Genomic DNA, 13844 nt, shown 5'->3' with positions numbered 1-13844 from the left:
TTTTCAGTGACACTAGGAAGTCATGGATGATTCAAGTGTCTGCTCTTGATTATCCATGTATGGATTTTCTACATCATTAGTTATGCCTGAATTCTTGTACCCTACTGCCACTTTTGCCACTTCCTTCTTCCTAACCAATTAAGTTGAGTTAGCTCTTCCAGTCATTAATAGAAGTGCAAGATAAGGAATCAAAAGGGAAAAATTTTAGACAATAAATACATTTGCATTTTCTATCATTTTCTCTTTTGTTTCTTTGGTGAGATTTGTCATCGTAGATTCCAGTTTTTCTATTCTACCCATTATTTTTGCTGAAGAGGCCATAATTTCTGCTCTTATAATTCTTATTTCTCTTTTGAACTAGTCAGGAACAGTGTGTCGTGGTTCCATGTTCTCCTCACATTCCACAGTGTCCTCTGTCTCATCAATTACTGGATCATTTTCCTCTTTTTTGCAATATTTGTTTGTAGATGCCTGAATTCATTTACTAGATCCGGAGGCCATATTTCCTTCTGTTGTTAATATCTTCCCTGTTGATTTATCTACTTATGTCCAAGGTCTTTGAGCTTTCTTCTTCCTGAAAGCTTTGGTAATTTTAGCCTCCCCCCACCCATTTTTCCCTATTTATTTTCTGACTCTTCCACCTAAAAGTGGTTTCCTTGGAGACTGGATCTCAAAGCATCTCAACCTCCTCTTATGCTGGGCAATTCATGATTATTCAGTCTAAGTCTCTGCCCCAAGTGACTTTTTTTTTCAGAACTAGACCTAAATGGATGTTATGCTCTTTCCCTCAGGTTTAGAGGAGTGCTACACAACCCCCCAGAGACACAAAAGGTGTCCTGTCCTGGTGACCTGTCCTCCCACTTCCTCTGTTCCTCAGTTCTCTGGTCCAACACAGGCAATTCAGAGCTTTATCTTGCTGTTCTCTCTGGCACTGGCAGTTTAAAGCTTTGCAGCATTGGTGTTATGGGGTTGCAACCCTCAGAAGGTTTGTGCTACTTAAGGTCTGCAGCCATGCTGGCTGTCACAGTAGAGCAAACTTATGTAGGTGGGAGCTGGGATATCCATGGCACTGGAAAGAGGGAGAGTATACTGGGGTATAGAAATGGATTTTGTTGTAAGTCTGTGTCAGGTCCTTGGGTCTGCTAGTACAGTCTTGCTACTGGGTACATGGGAGGTAGGGGAGGAGTATTGAGTCAACTTAGGGACCCACAACATTAGTTCATGGGTTTGGAGGTAGGTTTTTTCCTTTTATTTTCTTCAGGATTTTGGGTACCCTAGACCATGGAGACAGCTAACATTGCTTTGTCTTTAGTGCCTAATTTGTTTTGGAGAGGTTCAAGAGATTATAGGTGTCAGAGAGAATATCTAGTCCTCCATCTTGTTGCTCACATGACTGGGAAGTCTTAGACACAAAATATCAATGTGAGTGAAAAAATGAATCTGAATTGATTGAGCTAACCTAGTCCTCTTAAAGGCCATTTCCCTGATCACTGCCTCTCCTATTCAATCTTTCAGTCTTTTTTTTTTTTTTTGCTTAGGCAGTTGGGGTTAAGTGACTTGCCCAGGGTCACACAGCTAGTAAGTGTCAAGTGTTTGGTCTGAGGCTGGATTTGAACTCAGGTCCTCCTGACTTCAGGGCCGGTACTCTGTCCACTGTGCCACCTAACTGCCCCCAATCTTTCAGTCTTTGAAACTAAGATATTATGTTCATGAGGAAAACCTTCTGCTATCCTAATATTGTCCATGGGGATGATCCTTTCCATTGACTAATTAACAAGCTTTTGTTGAGACTTGGTTTGTGTAGAGAATTTTACTAGGCCCTGTGGGAAAGTTAGTGGGGAAGATAGAGTTAGAAATAAAAGATAAAGTCCTCTCCCTTGAGGAACTTAAAATATAGTTGGGGAAACAAAGCATACTTTGACTCATCCCTGCTATCACATCACCAAATCTCATCATTTCTACTTTCATATCTTTCCTAGACATCGCCTTTTTACTACTGACAAAGACAGCACCCTAGTTTAAGGCCCTTATCAACTCTCACCTGTACTATTGTTATAACTTTCCAATGGGTCTCCCTTCTCAAGTCTTTCCCCACTCCTATCCATTCTGCAGTCAGCTTCCAAGGTGGTTTTTCCCTAATGCATGAATCTGATCCGAACTAAAGTTTAGTAATAGGAATTCAGAGGAGGTGGTAGACTATAGACATACCTCAGAGGAAAAAGAATCAATGGGTTACTGTGGAACATAGCAAATTCCCTATCACTGGAGGTCTTCAAGTGGAGACTTTATGACCACTTGTCAGAGATGGTGCAGAGGGGATTCCTGCTTCAGGTATATGTTGAACTACATCCCCTAACAACTCTGGAATTCTATGACTTAGCAGATAGTTAACAGATTGTAGTAAAAAATAATTTAGGTTCCAGGGATATTTTTTTTCATCAGATCCAAGATCCTTCATAAATTTAGTCTCATTTAATTCCCATGGCACCTTGGCTTAAGATTTAAAGATTAAATCTGCATCAGTATTTTATGGATACCCTAAATAAGGATGGGTATGATCATCCTTAATAAGGAAATTCACACCAAGAGAAACCGAGTGACTTACTTAAAGTGAGTGAAGGGTAGAATTAAATAAGACTACATATTAGGTCTATTTTTTCTTTTTTAAAATAAGTTTTTATTGATATCTTCTGTTTTTTGCAACATCATAACCTTCTTCAGTATCTTTCTTTCTCCCTTTTCCAGAGAGCTACCCCAAATAACAAATAGTATTTTTTAAGTCAAAGAAAATTAAAAAGAAGAGGGAAAAAATCAGAATGATTGATTGATACATTGAAAAAGTCTGAAAACATGTTCAAATGACCTGTGCACCTCCCACGTCTACAAAGGATTGGGTTGGAGATATCCTCTCATATCTCTTCTTTCCAATTATGCTTGTTCTTCATAATTCACTTTCATTCACTTTTGATTTCTTTGTGTGTGGATATTCTTTCCATTTATATTGTTGTAGTTATTGTGCATATAGTTTCCTTGGCTCTGCTTACTTCACTCTGCATCAGTTCATGTGGATCTTGCTATGCTTCTCCAAATTCATTAGATACAATATTTCTTAGATCACGATAACATTCCATCATATTTATGTATCACAATCTTTTCAGCCATTCACCAATTATGGACATCTACTTTGCTTCTAATTTTTGTTATTTCAAAGAGTGTTCTTTAAATATTTTGGCATGTATGGGGATTTCCTTCTTATCAATGGCTTCTTTAAGTTTTACATTCAGTAATGGAATTTCTGAGTCAGAGTATGGACATTTTAGTCATTTCATTTAGTTAATTCCAAATTGCTTTCCAAAATGGTCATACCATTTCATAGCTCCACCAACAAAGCATCAGCTTACCTATCTTCCTACAACCCTTCCAATATTAACTACTAAAATTTTTGTCATCATGCCAATTTTTGGGGTGGGAGGTAAAACCTCAGAGTTGTTTTATGTGGTTGTTAATACTAGAAATTCTTATTTTCAGAACTTTTTGTTCATATCTTTTTGTTTGTACCTACTTATCTTCTGGGGAATGATTAATGGTTGTATAAATATATATGTATATATATGTTAAGTGTTTATGTGCCTTAAATGCCAAATTCTTATGAAATTTGATATAAAGATCTTTTCCCATTTGGCCACTTCTCCTCTTACTCTAGGCTCATTTTGTCTGTGTAGAAGCTTTTCAGTTTTGTGCAATCAAAGTTACTTATTTTATCTTTTGTAACTGCCTCTATCCCTTGTTTTGTTAAGAATACATCTCTTATCAGTAGCTGTAAGGGGTACATGATATGCTTTCTTCTAATTTTTATAGGATGATCTTTAATATTGAGATCTTGTATCTATTAGAGTTTAGTGTGTGTAAGGTGTTGGTCTAAACCTAATTTCTACCTGACTGCTTTCCTGTTTTCCCAGCAGTTTTTATCAAATGAGTTCTTTCTTAAATAATTTGTTTTCTGCTTTATTGAACACTGGGTTATTGAGCTCAGTTGTTTCTGATCTTCCCTTGTCTAGTTTATTCCATTGATCTGTCTCTCTATTTTTTAACCAGTACCACATGGTTTTGATGACTGCTGCTTTTTAATATAGTTTGACATCTGGAAGTGCTATTCCCCCTTTGTCTCTCCCTATTTTCATCATTTCCCATTCTATATTTTTTTGGTTTTCTAAATGAGATTTGTTATTATTTTATCAAATTTTACAAAATATTCTTTTGATAATTTAATTGGCATAATACTAAAAGTATAAATTAATTCTGGTGGTATTGTTATTCTTATTATATTAGTACAACCCAACTGTGCACCCTGACTATTCCTCTAACTATTTAAATTGTTCTTTATTTCTTTATTAATTAAACACATAAGATATATAAAAGTCTTTTGTGTGCCTTGGTAGGTTGATTCCCCAGATACTTTATGTTTTTTTTGTTATTTGGAATAAGATTTCCCTTTCTATTGTAATATCTTGGATTATATGTATATATATATATATATATATGTAATATTTTGGATATTACATCAAAATGCAGCTGATTTTTGAGGGTTTGTTTTGTAGCCTGAAACTTTAATGAAGCTCTTAATTGTCTTGATTAGTATCTTTGCTGATTCCCAGGATTTTCTAGGTAATTTTCATACCATGAATAAATAAAGACAGTCATCTCCTAGATACCTATCCTCATGCCTTTTATTTCTTTCTCGTCTCTTTTGCTATTGTTGGCATTTCTATAACTTTATCAAATAATAGTAGAGAGAGTAAACATCCTTGTTTTACTCTCATATTTATTTGAAAAGACTCTAGTGTATCCCCATTGCATATTATGCTTGCTTTTGGTTTTAGATATGTACTTTTTATGATATTTTTAAAAGTTCCCTCTATACCTATACTTTGCCATTTTTAGTGTAAATGACTGTTGTATTTTATCAAAGGCTTTTTCTGAGTCTGTTGTGATAACATGTTTTTGTCTACTGATTCTTAATGAAGTACATTTTCCAACAGACTTTTTGCTTGCTCTTATATCAATGAAAATTTTCAATGGATGTTTTAACAGAAGATAGGGTTAGATCAGCAGTTTTCAAAGTGTGGTTCAATCCCCCCTAGAGCTCCCCAAGACCCTTTCAGGGAGTTTGTACAATCTAAATTATTTCATTAAAATACCAAGATGTTTTCATTTCTAATATAGTAAATATCAACATGTAAATAAAAGCTCTTTGGGAAAAGGGAACAAGCATTTTTTAAGTGACTACTATGTTCCAAGCACTGTACTAAGTGCTTTCCAAATATTATCTTATTTGATCCGCACAACAACCTTGTGAGATAGATGCTATTATTATCCCCAAGTAACATGCCCAAGGTCCATAACTACTAAGTGTCAGAGGCCGGATTTGAACTTGGGTCTTCCTTATTCCAGGCCCAGCATTCTATCTACTGTACCACCTGTAGCTGTCTCTTTGGGGTCTTCAGTAATTTTTAAGAGTGTAAAGGGATCCTGAGGCCAAAAAGTTTGAGAACTTCTGGGTTAGCTTATTCATTGCTGTATATAAGATAACTATCATATAAACTACTGTGTAAACAAACTACTTGGTCTAAGGTTTAACTGCATGAAATAGTTATCTTGGAAATGTGCTTAATCTGGCTTATTTTTTCCTACAAAATCCTGTTTAACTTGGCCATCCAATTTTGGAAAGAATGCTCTGAAGTTCGAAAGAAACAACCCTTATGCAATATGTGGAGTTAAATTTTTTTTAATTATTATTGTTTCCATCACTTCCTAATTATTTCCTTGTCTAAAAGCATTTTTCTTTGTAACAGAGAAATAGTTAAGCAAGACAAATCAATACATGGGCCTTGTCTGCCAATGTTTACCCTGTTCTATACCTATAGTTTTCTACTAAACAACAGAAAGCATGCTTCACTGTCCATCCTCTAAAGTTACAACTGATCTCTGCATTAATCAGTTCTGAAGTCTTCCAGTTTTGTTTCCCTTTACATTATTGTGGTCATCAAGTAAATTGTTCTTCTGTTACCACTTATCTCACATTGCATCAATTAGTACAATTATTAGTACAATTCTTAAAGGCACAGAGATAATCTGTTACATGCTCAGCCATCCCCAAACCAATGGGCAACCACTTATCTGAATACTCATAAACTGATATTTAAGGAATTCAACAAACATTTATTAAAGATCTACTACATGAAAGCATTATACTAGTTGCCAGGAAAACAAAGAAAAGAATTGAAACCCTGGTCCTCCACATGTTTACTTTCTGCTTTCAATCACATCTAGTTACTCTTCATGATCCTGTTTGGGATTTTTTTTGGCACAGACACCGGAGTGGTTTGCCATTTCCTTCTCCAGCTCATTTTTACAGATGAGGAAACTGAGGCAAAAGGGTTAAATAACTTGCCCAGAGTCACACAGCTAGTAAGTGTGTGAGGCCAGATTTGAACTCAAAAAGATGAGTCTTCCTGGTTCCAGGCCCAGCATTCTATCACTGAGCCACTTAGCTGCTAAGGAATTGTTAAGAGTACTGCCTTTTAGACTTACGATGATCCTGATCCCTCAAAGCCCTTCATAGCCATAGAACTCCTGTAAACAAGGGAGTGGAACAAAGGAGGTTCTTTCCCAAGTCTCTATGATTCAGTGATATCTTCCTGGCCATTTCAGCTTTTCTTTAAAAAAGTAACAATAAATGGGCAGCTAGGTGGTACAGTGGATAAAGTTCCAGACTTGGAGTCAGGAGTACTTCAAATCTGACCTCAGACACTTGACACTTACTAGCTGTGTGACCCTGGGCAAGTCACTTAACCCTGATTGCCTCACCAAAAAAAAAAAAGTAACAGTAAAATTAAAACGCAGAATAGTAGTAATTAAATTACTTACAGTAGTAGTACTTAAAGTAGCATAATAATTAAATTTATATAAATAATTAAATTAAATTTTAAAATAATATAGTAATGGAGACTATTGGGAAAATGTAGTACATTAATATTTTAATGACATATTTTCTCTTAGCTTTGAATACTGGGTACCAATTTTCCTCTAGCATAAATAAACCATTTCAGCAATTGAAGAAAATTGCTTCCTTTTCCTTTCTAAAGTAAAGAAAGTATATAGGAACATCACCTGATCTTTCTGGGTATCAGTTTCCTCATCTGTTAAAATAAAGGAGTCAGACTGGATGATCTCAAAGGTTTCTTCTATCCATAAATTTATGACCCACTGTGTGTTCATCTAATTCAATTTAACAGATACTTATTAAGTGTCTACTATGTACCAATTCCTGTGCTAGATTCTGAGAAATATACATTCAATAATAGAATTTATTTTAAGATATATTTGTTAATACCTAGGATATGCAATGTGATGTACTGTGTTTGGTGGGGCATGCTAAGTTAATAAGACAAGTTCTCTGGCCTCAGAACTTATAATCCAGAAAGAGGAAATAGAACATACACAGAGATAAATATAATACAAATTGGAATGGGGTAGGTATATCAAGTGCAAAGAAATCAGATGTTCAGATAAGGAAGAAATAATTTCAATTTGACAAAATCAGAGAAGGCTTCATTGAGGAACTGACACTTGCCTTGGGCTTTACAAAATAGGTAAGATGTCAGTAGACAGAGGAGGTGGAGTATGGAAGCATTCCAGGCAAAGGGAAAAGGATAAGCCACGGCATGGGATGTAAGTAACCCAGTTTAGCTGCAGTTTCAAGTATGTAAGCAGAAATAGTATGATATTGAAAAGAACCAAATAGGGGTTGGTCTTGAACATCAGGCTAAGGAGTTTGGCATTTATTTGGTGGGTAGAGGAACACTACTACATGATTTAGAACAGTAGAATGCATACCTGTGCACCAGGAAGGTCAGTCTGGCAGTGGGGTAGGATAATCTGGAAGGAGAAGAAACCAGAGGGAGGGAGACCTGTTAGAAGGCTACTGCAGTTGTTTCAACAGAGGTAGTAATGGTATGAATCAGCATGATTGCAGTAGGAATGGACAGATTTAAAAAATATTACAGAGGCTGAATTGGCAAGGCTTGGGGATGGATTAAATGAGAGGAGTCAGGTTGCAAGCAAAAATGAATAAAAGAATTGTAGCACCATCAAAAGAAACAGGAGAATTAAGAAAACGAAAAGGATTTTAGAGGGACATCGAAGAGTGAGTTCAATTTTAAACATATGTAAGTGAGATAGGATTCTGCTTAATGGGATATTGATAGCTGCCTTCAAGTATTTAAAGAGCTATCACATGGAAGAAAGGTTATATTAGTTCTGCCTGGCCCCAGAAGGCAGAACTGGGAACAATGGATAGAAATTGGTAAAAGGCAAATTTAGACTTGGTATAAGTTAAAAAAAAAGCATAATCCTCATAATTGGAACCATCCACAAATAGAATGGCTGCCTCAAGAGGTAGTAGTTTCCCTCCACTAGATTTCTTCAGGCAAAGGTTCAGTGACCATTGGTCCAGGGCAGACATGCTTCGGTAGGTATGGATTGAACTAGGCAGTTTCTGAGGTTCTTTCTGACTTTGAGAATCTATGATTCAGGTAGAGATGTCCTGTTCACAAGAGTGTGCTGGAGCCAGCCCTTACCAGCTCAGGAGAGCCAGTTGTTAAATTTTCAGTTTAAGAATCTATTTCTAAGAAATCAGCAAAAGTTATAAATGATGGCCTGACATATTGTTTTGCTGATTGACTAGACTAAGGAAAATAATGGAAAGTATATTAATACTTTTCTGAGAGAGAGATGGTTGTTAAATATTTACCCTTACTTGTAGATTTTTTTAGGCAATTGGGGTTAAGTGACCTGCCCAAGGTCACATGGCTAGTGTCAAGTGTTTGGTCTGAGGCTGGATTTGAACTCAAGTCCTCCTGACTTCAGGACCCATGTTCTATCCACTGTGCCACCCAGCTGCCTTGAGACCTGAGTTCAGATGTAGCATGAGACACCAGCTATGTGACCTGGGGCAAGTCACTTAATCCTGTTTGCCTCAGTTTCCCCTTCTGTAAAATGAGCTGGAAAAGGAAATGGCAAACTGTTACAGTATCTTTGCCAAGAAAACCCCAAATGAGGTCACTAAGAGTCAGATACAACTGAGCAACAACAACAGAATTTGAATCCAAAAGTATGAAAAACATACTTGTCTTTATGGAGCTTCCTATCTAGTAGGGTACATAAATAAGTATAATAGAAAATAGAACATGTTAAGTGCCTCTGAGAGTAAGAGTGTTCTTTTAAAAAAAAAAGGAAAAAATTTTAAAAGAGAAAAAAATTCATGAATTGAAGTGAAAGGAAGATAGGAGAAAGAATAAAAATTATGAGAAAATGAGACTTATCCTCAAAGAGTTTCAATCACTTTCTAATTAGCTCCATTTTAGAGATGAATATATGAATGGCAGCACAGAGAAGTAAGATAACTTTGGCAAGGTATCCTGACAGAATTTTTGACACCTCCTGTGTTCCCAAGCTTTGTGCTTGGTGCAGGAGTAGAGAAATGTTACTATGACAGCTTGCAAATAAGGAGGAAAAATACTAGGGCCTTGGACTTTTGCACACCAGTATGCTACCTAGAGCTGCCCAGTTTCTAGTTCTACTTCAGCCTCATGGGAGAATTCATCTATAGGCTAAAGTTACTACTGGTGAGAAGTAAATAGAAAATCAATAAGAATGAGATCTTTCCTATTCACTTAAACTATAATGTCATTAAAATCGAGCATTTACTATCTTACACACCATGCTGTGTGATGACAGTTTTAATGGCATGAAAATTCTCTAAAATAGAATTGGAACACCTTGTTTCTTTCTCAACCAGAATTTTTATATGCCAGGTCTCTTGATGTGTTTATGTGTCAAAGCATCCTCCTCCTCTCAAAGTAGAGTGATAATTGGGGTATTTTTTGAAGATCCTTGACAATGTTCTTTTGTATTCCATCTATCTTGGAATAGCAAGCACATTTTTTGGTTTGGTTTTATTTCATTAATTATGATCAAGTATATAAGAGGAAAGTAAAATTCATTATCTTCTTGTCCTTTGCATAAAATGCATTTTGTTGATCCAAACACTCTAAATCCTTTGTTTTGATTTCACGTAAAGAATGCTTTACATTCAGTCATCTAGGACTTTTGCTTTGGTGCCAGAGGAAAGAGATCTTTCTATTCAGAGTAAGAGATTATATCTCTGGCATTCGATGGTTATTGAGATATTAAGCTGAATGGAGTTTATTATCATTCTTGAAATCTGACCAGTAAGGAATAATCATCCTCAAATTGCCAAATAATAAACTGTCAAATCACTTAGCCATTTCTCACCAAGACCTTTGCAAGACATTTCTTTCAGAAAGATTCAAGAAGAAATTTCTGAAGGAGTCATGTTTAAGTTATTCATTCCCTTTAAGACAGTGTTGAACTGTTAGATACTTTCTCCCACATTTCTTCCCCCACTCCATTTTCCCTGCAGTCATTCAGAGTAAAGGAAAGTTAATAGCAACTACTTTACTCACTTAAAATTAAGTTGATCCTAGTATTCTTGCTTATTAGACTATAAGATTAGATTGAAGTGGAGGAAAAAAGAAAAAAGAAATTACCACCCCATTCTTCCTACATCTTCTTGAGCCATGGGCAACAATGATCTCCAGGTCTGATCCATCTCTGCACAAACTAACCAACACTTCAAGTATTTAAGGGAGAAGGTACTTGGAAAGATCATAGGATCATAGATTTAGGCCTGAAAGGTTTCTGCTCCTACTCAGTTAGGAGCAAACAGAGTTAAAACTCAAAAAAGTGATGTGTCAATGCCCAATTAACTTTATCCCTCTACCTCTTTTTCCTTTCCTTATTCTACTATCGACATACTTAAAGCACAATGACTAAACTCTGGGCATTCTAAGTAACTGAGTAGTCCTATTCATCATGTTTTCAACTTACAAGTTTAAAATACTGCTTTTTTTTTCAAGTATTACTTATTCACACAGTACTTCCTTAGGCCCTCTATTATGTTGCTTACAAAATGTTGAGCTTAATCAATTTAATTGAAGATTTACCCTTTTCTCAAAATATTAAAATACCTGTAAATTTTCCAGAATCTCAAGTAGATCTTTTTCTGTAGTATAATTTTTATAAAAGGGTAATTCACATGAATAAAATAATTCACAGAATAAGTGTTCACAGAATAAAATAACAAGGAGAAAAGAAAAGGATTTTGTATAGAATTTTTCAAAAAGAAAAGGAAAGAAAACCACTGGACCCTATTTGTAAATTTTGAAACTGCTAATTTTTTTCATATGAAGTACCTCCTTTACATTGAAAATTTTGCATAATGAAGTTTGCTTACATTTTTTTATTGTTCAGTAGTGTCCAACTCTTTGTGACCCCATTTGAGGTTTTCTTAGCAAAGATATTGGAGTGGTTTGTCATTTCTTTCTCCAGCTCATTTTATAGATGAGGAAGTGAGGCAAACAAAGTTAAGTGACTTGTCCCAGGTCACACAGTTAGTAAGTGACTGAGGTTGAATTTGAACTCAGGTCTGCTTGATCCCAGATCCAGAATTTTATCCACTGTACCACCTAGCTGCCCTTGCTAGCTGTTCAGACTCTGTATTTTGGAAATGTCATAGATACCTTTCAAGGAAGGGACTCCCATGACAATTACATGTTTTAATTGATCAACAAAGAAAAAAACAGGGTTTAGAGGTTTTTGTAACCTATAGAGTTTGTTCTCTTTACTTAATAAAATTTTTTTAGAAGTACACAGATGTGATATCATACCTCTTTTTTTATTGTTACTTGTTAAAGTTGTTTATCTCTCATACCAAGCATAGTACTGGGCTCAGAAATCACCTGTTTTGAACATTGAATTCTATCAAACATTGGAATTCTATCTGAGATAATTGAGAAATATAGGGCAAAAAAATTTAATTAAATTACAAGGGCATTTCTACCCATTATTAGATATGATATTTACATTCTAGTTTGACCTCCACCAACTTCCTACTCTTATGCTTCACTGTTGTTTAGAAGCAACCCTAGATTCTTGAAGCCCATGCCAGGAGAATGCATGTACCCATCAAGTCCCACCAAGCTGGAAAGATTTGAGACCAGGCTGTCTATTATATCCATCATCCAAGTACCTATGTTAGAATATCAGGAGGTTGTCAACAGCAACTCATGAAACCTTCTACCAAAAAATGGGTGGCCACCTGCATCAATGGAGGAAGACAGCCCCCACATGGTTGAAATTGCAGATCTTTTAAAATATTGAAATTTGAATTATATTTGCATTATATTTATCCCCAAGAGGATTCAGGGAGCTCAGAGGGGAAAAAATATCTCAGAGGCTGCCAAGTCCAACTCTTACTTGACAGAAACTAAGAAAATCCTTTCTGCAACATTTCTAAGTGGTCATCTTGCATTGTTTTGTTTTTTTCTGACATCAAACTTAAATCTGCCTCACTACTATTCCCACCTTCCTTAGTACCTAGCTCTTCCCTATGGTACCAGGAAAAATAAATTTAATTCCATTTTTCTTCATATATTTGATAGCAACTCTCACATCCTTCCTAAGTCTTTAGTTCTCTTTAATAATTATAATAATAGTAAACAACATTTATGTAGTATTTGTTAAGTTCTGTAAAGCGAGGTATATATGTAGCATAGTCTTCTTAAAAGATCTTCAACAACCCTGTGAGGTAGGTGGTATTTTACCTCCACTACACTAAGCTCCTCCCTTGCTAAACAAATCCATTTCCATCAAAATCATTCACATAGAATGATGTTAAGACTTTCACCATCTTTGTCATTCTCCTTTGTATACTATCCAGAGTGTCAATGTCTTTCCTAAAGTCTGAGGCCTAAAATTATCACAGTAATCCAGCTGTGGTCTGACCAGAGCAGAAAACAGCAATATTATCACCTTGGATACTATGTCTCTCTTAATGTAATCTAAAGTCACATTAGAATTTTTAATTGCTATGTCATAATGTTGTTTGTTATTGAGCTTGCCAAGACTGCCCACTAACCTCCCCACCAAGTTCTTTTGAGAATGAAAAATCAGATTCATAATTTTACAATGGAGGAAGGAATGGTTAGATAATAATCTAACCATTCCTTCCTCCATTGTAAAATTATGAATCTCTAATAAAAGATTAGCTTTATATCTTTATTAAATTTCCCCCCATCAAACTTATCCCAGTGTTCTAGGTTGTCAAGACTCAGACCTCCTAAACCTCAGGCCAACATCCTAGCATATGTTGCTTATCCCCAAAGTAAAGAATTCTAATAAATATCCATATTGGAGCATTTATGTCCTGAAATACTTCAATATGGACCCAGGGCTTATTAGACTTCCGGGCTGTCATAAAACAAGTACCTCTTAGTTGCACTATTAGGATGAGCACAGGCTGACTGTCATAATGGAAGCATAGCAATGTTAGAGCTGGAGGAGACCTCACTGGTGACTGGATGAGCCATTGTTCCTTTATAAGAAAGTTAGCATATGACATTATGAGTCAGTGGGATTCTGTGAATCTCTGCATTGTATGTGATGTCAAGGCACTTGCAGTAGGTTGCTCCAGTAGGACTTCCCAATGGATAGTGGGACCCAAGTATGGTTGAACCCAACCTTTTAATGATAACTCATCATGAACTAGCAAACCCCTAGAGTAGGGATGCTTTCTATATCAACCTCAGCAAAAAGGGGGAATATTGGATAGTTTTGAGTGGCTCAGAAATTAACATTTTTTTTAAAAAAAGAAGTACTCAATCTTTCTAAGATAATTGCCTGGTGCCTTCCAATTTCAAATA

General features: G+C 35.8%; 1 protein-coding gene across 2 annotated transcripts in view; it reads left to right on the top strand.

Moving 5' to 3' along the window:
* MAP3K20 (mitogen-activated protein kinase kinase kinase 20) overlaps positions 1-13844 on the top strand; it is a 222411-nt gene that overhangs the window by 181421 nt on the left and 27146 nt on the right. The window lies entirely within an intron of this gene.

This window comes from Vombatus ursinus, unplaced genomic scaffold (assembly GCF_900497805.2).
Source record: "Vombatus ursinus unplaced genomic scaffold, bare-nosed wombat genome assembly UNPS02014779.1, whole genome shotgun sequence".
NCBI lineage: Eukaryota > Metazoa > Chordata > Mammalia > Diprotodontia > Vombatidae > Vombatus > Vombatus ursinus.
This window is presented reverse-complemented; position numbering and strand designations above follow the sequence as displayed.